This window comes from Rousettus aegyptiacus, unplaced genomic scaffold (genome assembly GCF_014176215.1).
Source record: "Rousettus aegyptiacus isolate mRouAeg1 unplaced genomic scaffold, mRouAeg1.p scaffold_m13_p_16, whole genome shotgun sequence".
Lineage (NCBI taxonomy): Eukaryota > Metazoa > Chordata > Mammalia > Chiroptera > Pteropodidae > Rousettus > Rousettus aegyptiacus.
This window is the reverse complement of record NW_023416291.1, coordinates 52667410-52684962: the sequence shown is the minus strand read 5'-3', so window position 1 is coordinate 52684962 and position 17553 is coordinate 52667410. Positions and strand designations below refer to the sequence as shown.

The 17553-nt window shown below is 51.6% G+C and overlaps 1 long non-coding RNA gene across 1 annotated transcript; it reads right to left on the bottom strand.

Moving 5' to 3' along the window:
- Positions 1-6523: 6523 nt before the first annotated feature.
- LOC118612512 lies at positions 6524-9449 on the bottom strand. The gene is made up of 3 exons (XR_004955042.1): positions 8698-9449; positions 7980-8048; positions 6524-7219 (listed from the first exon to the last, which is right to left on the bottom strand). It is a non-coding gene; the product is annotated as an uncharacterized LOC118612512 (long non-coding RNA).
- Positions 9450-17553: the final 8104 nt, after the last annotated feature.

The window sequence follows — 17553 nt, the reverse complement described above, 5'->3', positions numbered from 1 at the left end:
CAGCTGAGGCCGCCGCCGCGCAGGGAAAAGGGGCGGGGCCCTGAGGGGCGGTGTCCGGAGCGTGCGCACTCGCCCGCCCGCCGTCGCGCGCGCGCGCGCATGCGCCTGGGCGGGGCTGGTGGTGGGCGGGGCGCGACGCGGGCGGGGCGGGGCGGGGCGGGGCGGGGCGGGGCGCTGGCGGAGGGGGAGGCGAGAAGGAGGCCCAGGTCGGGGTGCAAGGGCAGCAGCGGAAGGGCTGACCCTCAGAGCTTCGTGGGTGCCGGACTGGGACTAGGTGAGCCGCTGAGATCCCCCAAAGTTGTGGGAGAGAGGCCAGGGTCAACCGAAGTATTTTCGACAGTTATGGACGTGCACCCATCTCCCACAGGCTCACAATTACTCACATTCGTTCCTGAAAACTGTTTTTTAAATGTTTTATTGTGGTAAATATACATAAGATTTACCATGATTACTATTTTTACGCGCACAGCTGAGCACACGCACATTGCTGCGCCACTGTCCCAACCGTCCATCTCCAGAGCTTTCTCCTCTTCCCAAACTGACCCTCTGTCCCCATCAAGAACTCACTCCACTCCCCTCCCCCAGCCCCTGGCTCCCACCATCTGCTTCCTGTCTCTATGGATCTGACTCCTCTGGGGACCTCCTGTGAGTGGGATCACACAGTGTTTGTCCTTTAGTGTCTAGCTTATTTCCCTGAGCACAGCGCCCTCAGGGTCCATCCACGGTTGTAGTGTGTCAGAATCACCTACCTTTTTAAGGCTGAATAATGTTCCATTGTTTGGATGGACCATGTTCTGGTGATCCATTCGTCCATTGGTAAACTTTTGCATGGGTCCACCTTTTGGCTATTATGAATAACGCTGCTGTGAATATGGGCGTACAAATATCTCAAGTCCCTGCTTTCAATTCTGCTGGGTATCTACTCAGAAATGGAATCACTGGGTCATATGGCAATTCTGTGTTTAATTTTTTGAGGAAGCATCAAACTGTTTTCCATAGCGGCTGCACCGTTTTATGAGAAATGTCATCTAACACTAATTTTTTAAAAAGGAAGTACGTTTACGAGGCACAAAATAAAGGACAGTCATTTAAGTGGGAAAAAGTTGACTTTATGAAAAATTAATCGCATTGCTTTTCTCTTTGTCACATCTCTGAGCACCCGTGTACATTTCAAGGTGGAGTGTACCTTTCGGAACCCTGTGGGAAGAAATGGAAAGGCTCAGTCGATTCTCTCTTCCAGGGTCTGGCCCAGGTCCCCTGGTCTCCCTGGCTCAGTCCTGCCCACTTCCTGTCCAGCTGCCCCTCAGTCATTCTTTCAACAGTTAATTTGCAGTGCTAGATATTGTACTGAGTACCAGAGATACAATGTTTAAAAAATAGATACACGGTATGTGTGTATGTATACACAATTGCAAAATGTGACAATGCTTAAATTGCAAAGATGTAACCATAGCTCTTCCCTGGTTTTTTGATCTTATTTTTTTTTAACACCAGTTTATTTTTTTTATACTATATATACATACTTTTTTAAATGTTTTATTTATTTATTTTTATTTGTCCCCTCCTGCTCTTACCTAGTTTAAACTGCTCCCAGGGATGCCTGTCCCTCCACTTCTAGATGTGGCATTTTTAAGTCGCCTCTCACTGCTCAGCCTTGCTCAGAAGTCAAGAGACTTTTCAGCTGGCTTCAGATAATGCCAAGACCCTTCCCGGCTCTGGGCGTTTGCGCCTTCCTTCCGTTTTGCAAAATGACTTCTTTGTCATGTTATTTTATTTTAGGCGATATATACATGCAGCCTTTTTTATTGAGCTATTACTTACGTGTAATAAATGCACAGTTCTTGAATGTTCAATTCCTTGAGCTTTTCACAAGTGCGCACAGCCATGTGACCGTTCCTGGAAATGAGATGTAGAACATGTACATCGCTCCAGAGGCTTCCTAGTGCCCACTCCCCTAACCCCACCTGGCGGTGGTGTGCTGATAAGTGTTGAACAGTGGGCTTTTGCAATAAGGGAGATGATAGGTAGATGGTATAGATGGTAGATAGGTAGGTAGATAGATAATTAGACAGACAGACAGGTAGGTAGATAGATATTTGTAGTTTACATCATTTGCCCCTTTTTGTGCTATAAATGTTTCCATCGTGGCTGATTTCCAGCCACGATTTCCGGCTGATTCCCAGTGGAGTTGGGATGAATGTTGACAGTAGGTACCTATGAGCCGGGACAAGCTGGCTGCACACACCACTACCAGAAACAGCCTAGATTCCGATCCATGCCCGTAGAGTCATTTTCCACTGTCCTAGAACTTCATAAAAAATGGAATGATATGGTATGAACTCTTTTGTGTCCCCACTTCTTTTGCCCTGCACAGTATTTTGAGATTCGTTCATGTGGTAATTTGTCCTTTTTCCTTGCTATATGCTATTCCATGGTGTGCAGTTGGGGATGGCCCTTCCTGGAGAACGGTACATTAGTTCTCCTGAAGAGGTTAAAGAGATCAAATCTTTTCTAATAATCAGAATTTTCGGTTTTCCTTGGTTCTTATTGGGGGGAGGGTGTCTCAGTTCACTTGCCATCTTTTCTCTGAAGTCTGCTTCTCCCACTTCCTGCCGGTTCCCTACTTCTCAGTGTTCCAGATGCGCCCTGCCCGTTTCTGGTCGGTGGCTCTCGCCGCGCTCCGATTCGCATCTCCAATCTTTCACTATGCTGTCCCTACTCGTTGTGAACGTTGCGAGGGCAAGAAGGCGCTGGGTTTGTCTCTTTCTCCCCGAGTCCAGCTCTGTGGACGCAGCCGAAGGCTCGCATGTATTCGCTACCTGAATGAGTGAAATGGGCATGCCTGTCCTTGGGGAGATGCGTTTCCTGCTGGTCACCTGATTCTCAGCGTATGGAACAGGAGGAGGTTTTATGGCTGAGGTTACAGTCCAGGATCGTGCCCGCCGCCCACTCCTCTGTCTTTATTAGTGAGCGCATTTTGCTCTGCGACCTCTCCCTGCTGCGTATCTCTCTGCTTATCGTTGTTTCCAGTGGTGTCTAGCTTAGCACACCTGTCCCTGGGTCACAGCGACTTGAGTGTCTCCTAACTTGCTCCCCCTGCCCCAGGAAATTAATAGCTTTGTTGATAGGTTCAGTCCAAGGCACAATCTAGTATTAATATCACATGCGTACACGCTTCCACTCTCGAAATGCACCTTGGACCTGCTCTCTCTCACCTGTGCAATGGATTGACTGAACAAACGGCTGCCCCCATCCCTTTGGGAAGCGGTATGGCACTATCTGGCCCACCCTACGACCCAGGAATTCTATTCCTAGGCATATCACATAGGAAACTCACGCTCTTACATAAACAGGAGAAATACACACTAATGTTCCCGATGGCAAAATCTGGAAATGACACAAATATCCATCAGTGGAAGAATGGAAAAACATGTTTTAATATCGTCCCACGGAGAAATATTAAGGAGCGGAAAACTCACAGACGACAACCACATAAAAATGTTTTAGAAACGTGAAAACACAGGAGACTCTCTGTGACGCCATTTGTATAAAATGAAAATGGCTCAGCCTCATTAGCCATGGGAGAAATGCAGGATTAAAGCGGCGAAATCAAAGAGGTCGATCATACCAAGTGCTGGCGAGGATGCTGAGCAACGAGCCCCTCCCGCGTTGCTGTTGGGGATATGAAAATGGCACAGCCCCCCCCCCCCCAGAAAGCGGCTTGGCAGTTTCTCAGAAAATTTAACACACACTCACCATGTGACCGAGGAATTTCAGCCCCGGGTGTTCACCCAAGAGAAATGAACTCTCGGACTCACACGAAAACCTGGACGCGAATGTTCGCAAAAGCTTTATTTGTAATAGACCCCAAACTGGAAACAACCCGGATTTCTTTCAGTAGGTGGGTTGGTAAATTAATTCCATGCAATGAAATAGCACCCCGTAGTCGAAAGGAACAAACTGTGGATACACACACGCTCCAACTTGGCGAAACTCAAAGGCATCACGCCGAAGAGCTACGTAGCACATGATTCCATGTGTATGACATTCTCTTAATGACAAAATTATAGTGATGGAGAACAGAGCAGAGATTGGCAGGGGTCAGGATTGGGGAGAGGGCGGCTGTGGCTAGGAGGAGTTTTCTTTGTGGTGACGGAAATTCTATTCTGATTACGGTGGTGGTGACATGAATCTCGACACGTGACAAATTTTCACAGAGCAAGACATTTATCAAAAGGAAGGGTGCATCCAAAAGCTGGTGAAATCAGAGTGACGTGTGTGGATTCCTGGTTGGGGTGTAGTTCTGTGGCTGTAGGATGTTATCTTTGGGGGGGGCCACACAAAGGGTACGGGGGAACTTTGTACTGTTTTTTACAACTTTTATATGAGCCTAAAATTATTTCAAAATAGAAAAGTAGAAGCAAAGCAAAACGAAAGGCAAGGCCAACATGGCGGTTCCTCAAAAAATTAAACAGAACTACCACGCGACCCAGCAATCCCACATCCGAGTGTGCGCAGACCCAAGGGAACTGAGAGCAGGCTCCGGGACAGGTGCCCGGACACCGGTGTTCAAAGCAGCGTTGCTCCCAGCAGCCGAAAGGTGGAACCGACCCAAATGCCCATCGTCAGAGAATGGACGACGTGGTCCATCCAGACAGTGGGATGTGTTATTCAGCCCTAAAAAGGAAGGAGATTCTGACACCCTACGGCATGGATGAGCCTGGGGGACGTTACGCTCAGTGAGATGATCCAGACGCGAAAGGACGAGTCCTACGATTCCCCCTGTAGGAGGTCCCTAGGGGAGTCACATTCGTAGAGACAGTAGTGACGGGCTGGAGGAGGGAGAGAGGGACCAATTACTTAATGGGTTCCGGGTTTCCTTTTGGGGCAATAATGATGTTCGAAAGATAGAGCCGATGATCACAAAATACTGTGAATGTGCTAAACACGACCGAAGTCTTCATTTTGAAACCATTCATTTTATGTTATGTGAATCTCACCTCAATTTAAGAAAAGGTATTAAATATTCAAAACATCGCTTCCTGATCATCTTACTTTTTGCTATTATGTATCCTTTCGGTTTACTTTTGTTTTCATTCTTTTGTGTCTGGTGGAAACAGTACGTGATGGTGAGCAATTCATTGCATATCTTTTCAACTTTGTGTCAATGACGTCATACTGGCAACTGGAAATGGGCCACGGCGGAGGTGTTTTTATACCACAAAAATAGGCGAGTGCCACAAATGAGGGCTTGAATTATTATTGTGTTTTCGATGATCTAGATCAAGGGTCAAAAAACCTTTTTTTTTGGTAGACGATCAGATAGCAAATACTTTGTGTTTTGTCGCCCTACAGCAGCGGCCCCCCGCTTTTGTGACACCAGGGACCGGTGCTCCCGTGACAATCTAATGGGACCTGTGGCGGTGATGCTGGTGCTAGGGAGCGGCTGCGAATGCAGACGAAGCCTCACTCAGCTCGCCGCTCGCCTCCTGCTGTGCAACCCGGTTCCTAACAGGCCGGGACCAGGGCCGGTGCCGGTCTGCGGCCTGGGGGTGGGGGACCCCTGCGCTACAGGCTCTACTGCTTCTACGCAGCGCTGCCCACGCGGTGAGAAGGCCGCCTGCCCCCAGACGGTACTAACCCAATGGGCGTGGCCATGTGGCAATAAAACTTTATTTTCATAAACAGGCAGAGGGCCATCCCCCGGTTTAGGCTCAAAAAAGTGATAGAGCAAAGCTAATAATGCAGATCAAACTTTAAAATGTGCGGTATTGACAGTTGTTAGATCATGACTAGCACAGAAGAGAGGAAGTATTTTTTCCCATACTCAAAAACTTACCTGAGTCATCCAAGAAGACGGTCCCATTGTCCGTGAACAGGTGAAATCCCAACACGTCTTCACTTTCATGTTACTTACTCACGTAAATGAAAATGTCACCAGTGTTCATGTCAGAGCTACACTGGCTTCATCATTTGCAACCATAGCTTGGCTACAGATACCAGAGTTCGGAGAGTTTGGCAAAAATTGACGAAAACATGTTTTGAGATTCAAGTGGCTATATGGAACTTACAATACAGTGTTGTATTCTTTTCTTATTTGTAAATTTGTAAATTTTGTGTCAGTAACATAAGAAATGTATACGTGTGTTACACAATGCATCTACATTACGCCATGCAATATATACAGTATGTTGGACATGCTCATATAGAAAGATGTAGAAATTCCCCTCCCCAGAAAGCCAGTGGTTAAGTATTGACCAGCACACCTCTGCCTTGATGCTCTGGAGAGCTGAGGTAGTCCTTTGCCCACATGGTGTGCATTCATTCCGCTAAAATTTATTGAGTGCCCACGCTCTGCCGGGCAGACATGTCCTAGGGGATATGGATGTTCAGCAATTATTTAATTCAACAAAAATGTTTTGCGCTCCTTTCCTGCCTCAACTGGGGTCCAGGTGCTTAGCTAGACAGTGAGAGGAAGGGGCGGGGGGCAGGGATAACGGGTGGGATGTATTTTTTGCTTTCCTATTATTTATTCATTTCGCAGCACTATTATTTAGTAATCAAGAGACGGGCGTTGTCGTGTTAAATCTATTTTTTATTCAGGCGGAGTGTATGTAATGCAAAACCCACCCTTTGAAAGTGCGCAGTTTGGTGTGTTCACTGGGTTGTGCAGCCATCAGCACTATCCAGTTCCAGAACATTCCATGACTCCAGAAAGAAGCCCCGTCCCCGTGAGCAGTCGGTCCCAGGCCCCGGCCACTGCGGTTCTGCTCTTGGTCTCTGCGGTGATTATTGGCTTTTGTCGCCAACTTCTGACTGTGCCCGATAAGATGCCTCCCAAAAGGATGAAGCCAAACGCGGCTTTCTCGCAATCGCTCCGATCAAAGTCCCAAACTCAAGGTTTCTAGAAAGAACGTGGCTCCTTTATTCTCTTTTTACAGGGGCAATTAAAAACCTCCCCAGCTCGACCAGCCAGATGGGTGTGTGCAGTTCAAGGTCAGCACCCAGGTGACCCTGAACCCACTTGGAGGGGTTTGTCAGTGTGTTTGCCGTGTCTCCTCTGAGGCACTAAAGATACCGCGTGGATGATTTCGCAGACGAGGAGCCCCTCAGAAACGTGGGGCCTTGAAAAACTCGTTTCGACCTCCTGGGCCTCGGTTTTCCCTTTGGCAAAGTAATTTTCTCCTTTGACATTAGAGCAGGGCTCGGCACGCTTTCTCTGTAAAAGACCAGATGTTACAAATTTTCGGCTTGGAGGGCCAGTCTCTGTCGTGGCTACTCGACGCCACCTTCATAGCACAAAAGCAGCCCCAGAAGCTGGATGGACAGATGGGCGTGGCCGTGCGCCATAAAACTGTATTCGTGGACACCGAAATGTGAATTTCCTATCATTTTCAGTGTCAGAAAATATTCTTCGAATTTTCTTTCAACCGGTTAGGAATGTAGGATTCATTTTTAACTCACAGGCCCTACAAAAACAGGTGTGAGCTGGATATGGCCCATGGGCCAAATCTTGCCAACCCCTGACCTAGGGTCTCCTTTATGCTAGGAGGTGTTTATAATATAAAACATGCCCATGGAGAAATGCAAATCAAAACCACCACGTGCTACCCCCTCACACCTGCCAGAATGGCCATCACCAGCTAATCAACGAACCACACGTGCTGGCAAGGGCGCGGAGAAAAGGGAGCCCTCCTGCGCTCCCGGCGGGACTGCAAATTGGTGCAGCCACCATGGACAGCGGTCTGGAGGTTCCGCAAAAAATTACGGCGCGGCAACCCCTCTTCTGGGTATTTATCTGAAGAAAACAAAAACGCTGATTTGAAAAGATATCTGTACCCCTACGTTCATTGCAGCATTATTTACAATAGCCAAGATATGGAAGGAACCTAGATGTCCACCGATAGGTGACTGGACAAAGACCTGGTCCATACGCACGATGGAATAGTACTCAGCCACAAAAAAGAACAAAACCTTACCATTTGCCACAACACGGATGGACGCAGGGGATGGTGTGCTGAGTGAAATAAGCCAGGCAGAGACAAATGCTGTGCTATTTCAATGATATGTGGAACCCGAACAGCAAAACAAACGAACAAACAAAACAAAACAAAAGAAACGGAGTCATAGATACAGAAAACAAACTGCTGGTTGCCGGGGGATGGGGCGGAGAGACCGGAGAAGTAGGTGAAGGGGATTAAGAGGTACCGACTTCCAGTTATAAAATAAACAAGTCCCGGGGTCGTAATGGGCCGCGTGGGACTATAGACAATAATATTGTAATAACTTTGTATGGTGACAGATGGTAACTAGACTTATCACGGTGATCATTTTGTGATGTATAAAAATACCAAATCACTATGTTGTACCCCAGAAACTAGTATAATATTGTACGTTGATTATAATTTAATCGAAAAAACCTGCCCCCATCCTTTAGTGTCAAGCTAGGGTAAATACTTTTCAAGATTCATTTATTCAACAAATCGAACCCCATGCCGTGCGCCAAGCATTGGTCTAGTCATACAGTGAATTAGCCATAGTGCCTGCTCTCATGGAGGTCACAGTCCGGTGAGGGAGAGACAGGCCATAAATGCGTGAAGTAAATATGTTTGTAATGTGCCACGGAGACAAAGCAGAAAGTGACACTTTGGGCAAGGGCATAAGAAGTCGGGAACGGCGTGGGTGACATCTGGGTACCTGGGGGAAGCATTCCGCAGCCGGTGCCGAGGCAGGACCGTGTCTGGTGTGCTGGATGCCCGGCGGGCAGGCCCACGGGACCGCGGCGGAGCGAGCGAGCCGGCGTTAGCCAGACGCCGATGCCGGGTGCCGCCTGGGGGAGAAGCGGGAGCGTCGGGGACGATCCAGCATTTGGACCTGAGCCCCTGGCAGGACGAAGCTTCTGTTCAGTGCAACAGCGGCAGGAGGGGGAAGGTTTGGCGGAAAAGCCGGGGCCCAGTCGGCCGTGTTGCGTGCGACGCCCCCACGTGGAGACATCGCGAAGGCGGTGAGATGCGCCAGCCGTTCCCCAGCCGCCAGCAGGGAGCGCCCCAAACGCGGCCAGGCTTCTGGACACGAGGGGCGCAGCAGCAGAACTCACTGCTCCTGCAGCAGGAGCTGAGACGGTTCCTTTGCGGCCGGTATCTCACGTCTGACATCCGGACGAGGTGGCGCTGGACCTATAAACGATCGCTGCTTTTTTTTGCAGGGAGGATGTGATTTTTGCAAGCATGCGATTCTAACGTCTGGAAGGGAATCGAGACCGGCTCGTTACGTTAGGTGTTCGACAAATAAACATTCGGTTGGGGGGAAGCGAATGAGTGAATGATGAGCGAATGAATGAAGGCATGAAGGGGGGCGACCTCCCTTCCGTTTCGTCCCTGGTACGGCTGGCAGGGGTGCCTTCTCCCAGGAGAAGCGTCCTCCTTTCTGGCTGCTGTATTCTTCCTGGTCCGCTCGCATCCTGTAATGCAACAAAAAAAAAAAAAAAAAAAAAAAAAAAAACGAAACAAACGCCCCACGCCCGCCGCCCAGAAACCCGCGGCCGCGAGAGGCGGCTCGACGAGGTCACGTGCCGCCATCGCGCCTGCACCCCCAGCTCCGCGCTCGTAACGGAAGGAGCCCCCCGGGGAGCTCCGCAGGGCGAAACGCGAGCAGGGGCGCGAGCCCCTAGGGGTCTGCGAGGCCGGCGCGCGGCGCGCGCGCGGGCGACACGCGCCGACCCCGGGGCCGCAGGCGCTCGAGGCCGCGGCGCCGCGCGGGGCCGAGCGCGTCGAGAGCCCACGAGGGCGCAAAGCGTGGCGGGCCGCGGGGGCACAGGCTGCAGGACGGGGGAGCCCTGGAGGCCGTGGCCGGGGGCGGGGGTGGGGGGGGTGATGCAGAATCGCGGCCAGGAGGCGGCGCAAGGAGAACTTGCTCCTTTCCTGGGGACCAAGGCGGGAGGTCGTCAGAGGAGGCAGTTGCTTGCAGTGTCCACTAGAGGGCGTGGGGGACCGGACGCTGGTAGGAAGGTGGGGGGCCCACCGCGTGCTACAGGGCGGCTGAAAGGGGGGCTTTGACCCCGGAAGCCCCCTACTATGCTTCCCGAGTTGGAGGTTTGGAAGAGAGCGGTGGGCAAATCAGGCCAGGCGTCCGCAGACTTTCTTCTTATGGGGCCCTATGGCAAGTCGTTTAAGGGCTGTCTCTCTCATAGCTGGTCAACTCTGCCCTCTAGCTACAAAACAGCGGTAGAGGACGACACGCCAACCGGCGGGCCTGGCTACGTGCCCATCAAAGTCTATTTTCAGAGGCTGAAATTTGAATTTCATGTAATTTTCCTGTGTCACGGAATAACTTTTCGATGTATTTTTAACTACTTAAAAATGCCAAGACTGTTCTTTGCTCTCAAGCGTAGCTTGTCGATGGAGTATCAATGATAATAAATATTTGTTTGACACTTGGCTGGGTACCAGGTATTAAATGCTTACATGTAGTGCCTTATGTAGTACATTTAACACTCAGAGTAGGTCTCGTTTTAACACCCACTCTTCTGTAAGAGAAAATGTCACAGTAGTCATTATGAAAAGCAATAAATAATATTTGTCACCAGAAAAGAAACCAAGTGAAATTTTTCTGTTATCGAACAGCGTGTATGTAATCATGCTGGTAACATACATAAAATAAATTTCACGGTCCAATCAAGGGAGAAAGGAATGAACAAATACTGTTTACTTCCATTAATGAGTTTTTTAAAGAAAAACTTATCTACCTAACATCTGTCACAGTAATGAATAATAACATGGCAGGTTAATAATGAGCCAATAATCAAATAAGAATAAGTCTAAAGAAAAAAAAATTTCATTTAATAAAAGGTATGGCTCAAGTTCAGCAAAGATACTGTGTTCGAATTTAGATTTCAGTTTACCCAATAAGAATAATATAATTATTTAATATAATAATATAATATTTTACCATAATATAACATATTAATATAATATATTAATATCATAATATAACAGTTTGGCATACTGTTTAAAAATTTAAATACAAATAGAACTTTCAGGTGGTCAGATGGACTACAGGAGGTGAGCTCGCTCCCACCTGACTTCTTTGCATTTAAAATCGCGGGGCGTCATTGTTTTATTGAGAGTCTTTTGCTGCTTAAACACAAGAACGTGTGATACCACAGGGGTGGAAACGTGTGGCCTGCGCCCGAGGAGAACCCCGAAAGATTTAGAATCGACAAGGATTAATTCTCAAAGTGAATGCGCGTAGCTACTGCATCTGACACGGTCTCCACGTCCACGTCCCTGTGGAATCCGACACGCGGTAAAGCGTAAATCGTAAAGACGTGCCAATTCAGAGCTTCCAGTTTTTAATCATCGACAGTAACCACAGCCAATTGTTTAGACCAGGAGTCGATGAACCGCGGCTTGCCGGCCAAAGCCAGCCCGGTGTGAATCATGTAGGAGCCAAGGATGGTTTTTTAACTGGCTGGGGGGAGGGGAAAAAAAAAAAAAAGGAGAATGATGTTTCCTGACGTGTGTGAAGTAGACAGGACTCGCGTTTCAGCACCCATAACTCCAGGTGCCTGGCACAGAACACGCTCACTCCCTCACGAGTCGTCTGGGGTGGCCCTCGCACCGTGACAGCAAGCTGTGTGGTCGCCGTCTGGCTCACGGAGCTGAAAATATCACTCTCTGGTCCTGAAGCTTGTGCACGCCTGCTTTACGCCAACAAATGATTTCTTAGGGGGAGAGATTTTCACCCCTGACGTTGTTCAGAATGGCCTCTACACGGCGATACTAGAAGAGCAGCTAACAAAATAGCGTTTGTGATCGGTTTTTGAATTTTCAAAAGATGACATGCTTCTTCACGGTCAGCAGCTGGGATGGGCTGCTCCCGTCACCCCGCCCTTGGCGAGGAGCCCGCTGGGTCTTTACTATGACCCCCATTTTGGAGGGGAGGTAGCTGAGGCACAGTGAGGCCAAGCAACTTGCCCGAGGTCACACAGCTTGCGAGAGGAGGGAGTGGATGCATGATGGGCCAGCGCCCGGGTCTCCTGCCTGATGCCGCCGTGGGCACTGCCTCGCAGGGGCCCCTCCGGCTTCGCACTGCGGCCTTGAATTTCAGCATCACAGCTTACAAGCTGCACGAGCTTGGGCAAGAGGCATCCGCTCCCCGAGCCTTGGCCTCCTCATCTGTGAGGGGGTCTGGCAAATCCCCCGCCCACCGGGGTTTTCGGAGGCCCGAGTTCGCATGCGCATCTCGCCCGGTGCCGGCGGCACAGCGCATGGTTGGTAAGTGCTGTGGTTTTGATTAGGTCGGGTGCTCACGCCTGGCACCCGGCCCGGGCCGGACGTCCCAGAGAAGGAAAGTCTAAGGGAATGAATGGGGTATAAGGGGATTCATTGCATAGAATCCCCTTGCGTGCAAATTGCTTGCATGCAAATTGCATGTAAAAAACACCTAATGAGCGTGAAGAATTACTTCCTCGTGGATCCTCCTTTAAACCTTCTGATTCAACCCAGGGGCCCTTGACTGGGTGCTACTGTCTCTTAGACACCTCTCCGTGGATCCTGTTTTAAGAGTCAGAAGAGTCTAATCCAGAACCTTCCATAGGCAACAGTAGCTGCCTAGAAGTTAATAACCTCATTTAATTTTCCTTTGCCCGTTTCAGGCACCTGATACTCTTTATTTACCCCGGGGTGACAATGTTTCCTTTTAAGATAAAATTGTAGAAGAAAAAAGTTTAGTATCGTCTCCAGCATTATCGTCCACCTGGCTTTTTTTTTTCTGCGATAAACTTGTTTTAGAAAGCTGCTTTATAACCCGTTCCAGGCGCAGCGCTCTCCGGCTGGGCCAGCCTCATCTATGTGTGGCTGGTGGGCGTCTCCGTGAATGCCCATGCCTCGGCCCACGCCTCAGGCCAACACCAGTCCTGATCAGATTCCCCCTGGGATTAAAGATTAACCCAACGTTTGACCCGTCAGGGCCTGTATAAAACATTTAGATCAGTCGTCACATTTTACAGATGGGAAAACAGAGCCTCAGGGGTGGGAAGCGACTTCGAGGTGTCTCCGCCAGTTTGTGGCCGAGTTGGGAGTGGGATGTAGGTCCTTCGGCCCCCAGTCCAGAAAGTCTTTCTACATGAGATGGGAAAGTTCTGAGTTGATTAGAGATGAGGCTGACGTTCCAACTCGGCCGCAAGCGGGCCCATCTCCCTTGGGACCCGTGGGGTACGCCGAGTGTGGGGTTCATTCTACAAATATATTTGAGCCACTTTGGTGGTGTGGGACCCTTTTCAGGGATGGGAGCCTCTCAGTGACCAGCACGGACAGGTCCCTGGTGGGGACAGATAACACAGGTGAATAGCAGAGCTCCCCAAAGGTGTCATGGTAAAATGACGAGGGCGAGGGTGGCTTTGGCTGGGGCCACAGGGCAGCTCCCTGGGGGGGGTGACCACTGAGCCGAGACCGCCAGGCGTGGGTTTCCCAGTGGAGTCATCCCCTCCCCCTACTCCTGCCCTGCATTCCTGTGTCGAAGTCCTAACCCCAAGACCTCAGGATGTGACCGTTTGGAGATAAGGACTTAACAAAGGCGATAAGCTAAAATGAGGTCATTAGGGGACCCTGATCCTATGACTGGCGTCCTTATCAGAAGAGGCAATTTAGACGCAGAGGCACAGGGAAAAGAGGCGTCTAGGGGCCCAGGAGAGAGGCCTCAGGGGGAACCCGCCCCAACCAGCCTCGACCTCGGACTTCCAGCCCCCCGGAACAGGGAGGCGAGAAACTTCCGGCATTTCAGCCTCTTGGCCTGTGGCGAGCTTCTCAGCATCAGGACAGCTCAGAATCTGGAGTCCAGAGGGGCCTTGTAGCCCACTCTGTGGGCTCCTCCCCCGGCCGCCTGGGTGGGGCAGGAGAAGATGCCCCCGAGGCTCCGCCCCCACAGGGAGGGACCGGGAGGGCACCTGCAGCCCGGGAGGCCTCCTCTCCCGGCGAGAGGTCCCTGAGAGGTCCCTGCGACCCTTGGACCCACCGGCCATAAAGCAAGTGCCGGGATGAGGTGGTGGCTAGACATGGCGGGACCGGCCCTGCCTGCCGGTTAGGGTCAAGGCCCTCGTGGGGCACTGCGCTGGGGGCGCCCGTGTTCCCAGTGTGGGGGACCGCCTTCCTGCGGGCGGCTGAGAGCGAGCCTCTGACACCAGGGCTTCCCAGCCCCGGCCATGCTCACGTCCCACCCGGCCGCCTCTAGAAACTTCTAGAGCCGTCACAGGCCTACAGTCAGCCTTCTCGCCCTCGGTCCCTTCCCCCCCTCGCCTTCCTCTTCCTGGCTCTGCTCCAGCCCCCCCCCCCCACTGTTACTGTCCCTTCACGCCGGGGTCTTCACACCGGGGCCTTCTCGACACTCTTCCCGCCTGACACGTCCCCACCTGACTGCCTCATGTAAAGTCACCGGTCGCCGAGTCCTCGTCTCCTTCCTGCTTTACTTTTCTACACATGTTACCTATTTTGTTGCTTATGCACAAATGATTTCGATCAGTTCCCATTCCTCGCGTGGGAACGTTGGTGCCACCGGGGCAGGGATCGGGGGACCATGTATGTTCCCTGCTGTGTCCCTAGCACCTGGCACATGGTCACGGGAATGAATGAATGAATGGCTGGATGAATTCTCAGGCATAATGTCCTGCATTAGGAAGAGCAGAGGGAGCCCCCCCCCCCCCGCCGAGCTCGCCTCCCTCATGGGTTTTGGAGACTGGGGTTCAAACCCCGTCGTCACCTGCCCCCGAGGGCTCAGGCCCCCGTGGGCACTCCATGGGACGTGGGAGGACGGGGGGCTGGGCAGCCTCGAGGGTTCGGTGCTGAGCAGCCGGCATTGCCCAAGAGGCAGATCAGAGTCCCCCTGTCCCCCAGCCCCTGGCCTGCCCCTGCCACACCCATGTCACAAGGGTTTTACTCAAGGCCCGGCCTGGCCATATTCCAAGGGAGGGTCCCGGAGGAGGAGGCCGGGGCAGGGCCCGGTCAGGGACGGTCAGGGAGTACTGCTCCCGGGCCCCTGGCCTCTGCCGCCCAAAACTGACCTTAAAGGGAAGTGTAAGGAGAAGCCAAAAGAAACGGGAGGCGACATGGCGGCAAGGGCCAAGCCCCCGTCTGGAGCGGCGGGCCTGGGCGTTGTCTCAGCCGCGGCTGACTCACGGCGTGGCCGTGGTGAGTCACGGCCCCTCTGTCCTCCTGTGTGAAGTGGGGACCGTCCTTACCGCCAGACCTGTGCTGATGCCAAAGGGCTGGAACTACCGGGAAGCGACAGGCGGGCAGGCGTCTGCCAAGCGTCTCGGGGCTGGAGCGCGACATTCCACCCACGGAGACACCGCGGGCGATCGCAGTAACAACGAGACGCGTCCTCGCGACCGTGGGAACCACGGCAAGAGGCCGCGTTCCCGGGCCCGGCCGCGCGGAGGGCCCTTCGAAGCCCGTTCCGTGTTTTCCTTTGCCAAATCCTCCCGACGACCCGGTGAAGCAGGCAGGTCCTTTATCCCTCCCGTTTTGCAGATAAAAAAAAAAACGGAGGCAGGGAGAGGCACAGCCACACGGCAGCGAGTCGAGCGGCCGAGCCCGGATTCGAACCCAGGGCCTGCTCTAACTCAGCGCTGAGAGACGTGTCACGTAGCACTTTAAACGTTCTAGAAGCTACTTAAAAAAAGCGCAGAGTAGCATCGAGTTTCGCCTTCATGATAGATTTCAGTGACTGGAGCGGCGGACCCGCCCCGCGAGCGTCTCGGCGCGGCCGGCATCAGAATTACGACGGCGACGTTCAGCTCCTCTTCGCGCCGATCGCGCGTGCATTTCTCCAGCGTGCATTGCTCACGTGCAGCACATCTCGGTTCAGACGACGCATTTTCCTCAGAAATCCTCGGTCTGTGCTTACGGACTCCGGAAAACCTCCAGTAAGAAGCGTAGATTCATGACCCCGCGCGTTCCGTGGGCACCCAGAACTCGTTCATTAACTGATCCGAGGACCGGGTTTAAATTTTCCGTCAATGGAAATGAAATAAAATGGGGAATCTAGTCCTCTGGCCGCACTCTTCACACTTCAGGCGCTCAGGAGCCACCGCGCCCTGTGGCTCCCGTTTTGGGTGCTGTAGGTGTCATCGGCTAAACCTGTGAATTACACAAAACTCTTCTGAAAACCACCCAGTAGTAAATGTCCTCGGCTTTGCGGGCGACGGGGTCCCTGTTGCAACCACCCTCCTCTGCCACCGTCTCCTGAAAGCAGCGCAGACGGGATGCAAACAGGTGGGCGTGGGCGTGTGCCAATAAAGGTTTATTCACAAAAAAAAGCAAAGGGCCGGAACGGGATTCAGTTCACATGCTAAACTCGATGATCGTATGTATACACGTTTGGTTGTTCCTTCTATAAGTATCGATTGGGTGGCTACCGTGTGCCATGTGTGGTGCGGGGCCCTGGGGACACTGCGCACAGGTGCTCTCGTGACGATTGTCCCTGTTTTGCAGATAACCTAGCTGGAGACTTTCTAGCTCTCCACGCACACCCCTTCCTCTTTCCAACTGCTAGGCTCCCGGGCCAAGGTCAAGGCAGGAGAGGAGCAAAAGACATGCTTGTCGAATGAAATAATTACTGAATATCCATCCCCCTAGGATTGATCTCTGCCTTGCACAGAACAGATGCTCCATAAACGTCTGTCGAATGAATGCACACCCCGATAAAGAAATAAAATAGATGGTGAGTCAGTATTTTCAATATCGTCCCATATCAGTATATACAGGTAATCCTCATTCATTTTCACAGCTGCATAATATTCCGTTGTGTGAACACACCAGACTCTATGCATCGATGCCCTGTTGATGGATATTTTGATCACTTCCAGTGTTTTATGAAATGCTTACGGTACGTGGCTGTTCATTGTATACTGTGTACTTTTTATTGAGGTAGAGTTAATTTGCAATAAGAACGCAGGGTTTTAGGTGTGTTCGATTTGATGCGTTTTGGCGGCATAGCACTCTGTTGTACGGATATATGAGTTCTGTTTGTCCAGTCCCCCGTTCTCAGATATTTGAGCTGTTTCCAGTTTGGGATGATTATACATGAAGCTGCTGTGAACATTCGTGCGCAAGTCCTTCTGAGGAACCATGTGAACGACCTCTCGCAAACCACCGAACGGCCTCTGATAAAGTCAAACAGGTACTCACTGTGTGACTTTCGCTTCTGGTGATACCAGCACCCAGAGGGGGATGGTCACCGCAGCACAGGGTCTGACCCCCATGGCACTGCTGGCGTTCCCCATGGGGAGCCTGGCCTGAGCTGCGCGGCGTCGAACAGCACCCCGGGCCCCGCCTGCTTGGTGGCAGGAGCTCCCCCAGTGCTGACAGCCGCACGGGTCTCCCCAGACATCTCCCAGTGTCCCCTGGGGGTGGGGGAGCCGCCGTCGGACGAAAGGAAGACTTCCAGCGTGACACACAGTAGATCCTCGTTAAGCGTGTGTTGCGTGAGTGTGTGATGACCGGTCCGTCGAGAAGCGCACACTGAAATGTGAATTTCCGGGGAGCAAGGACGGTGTCT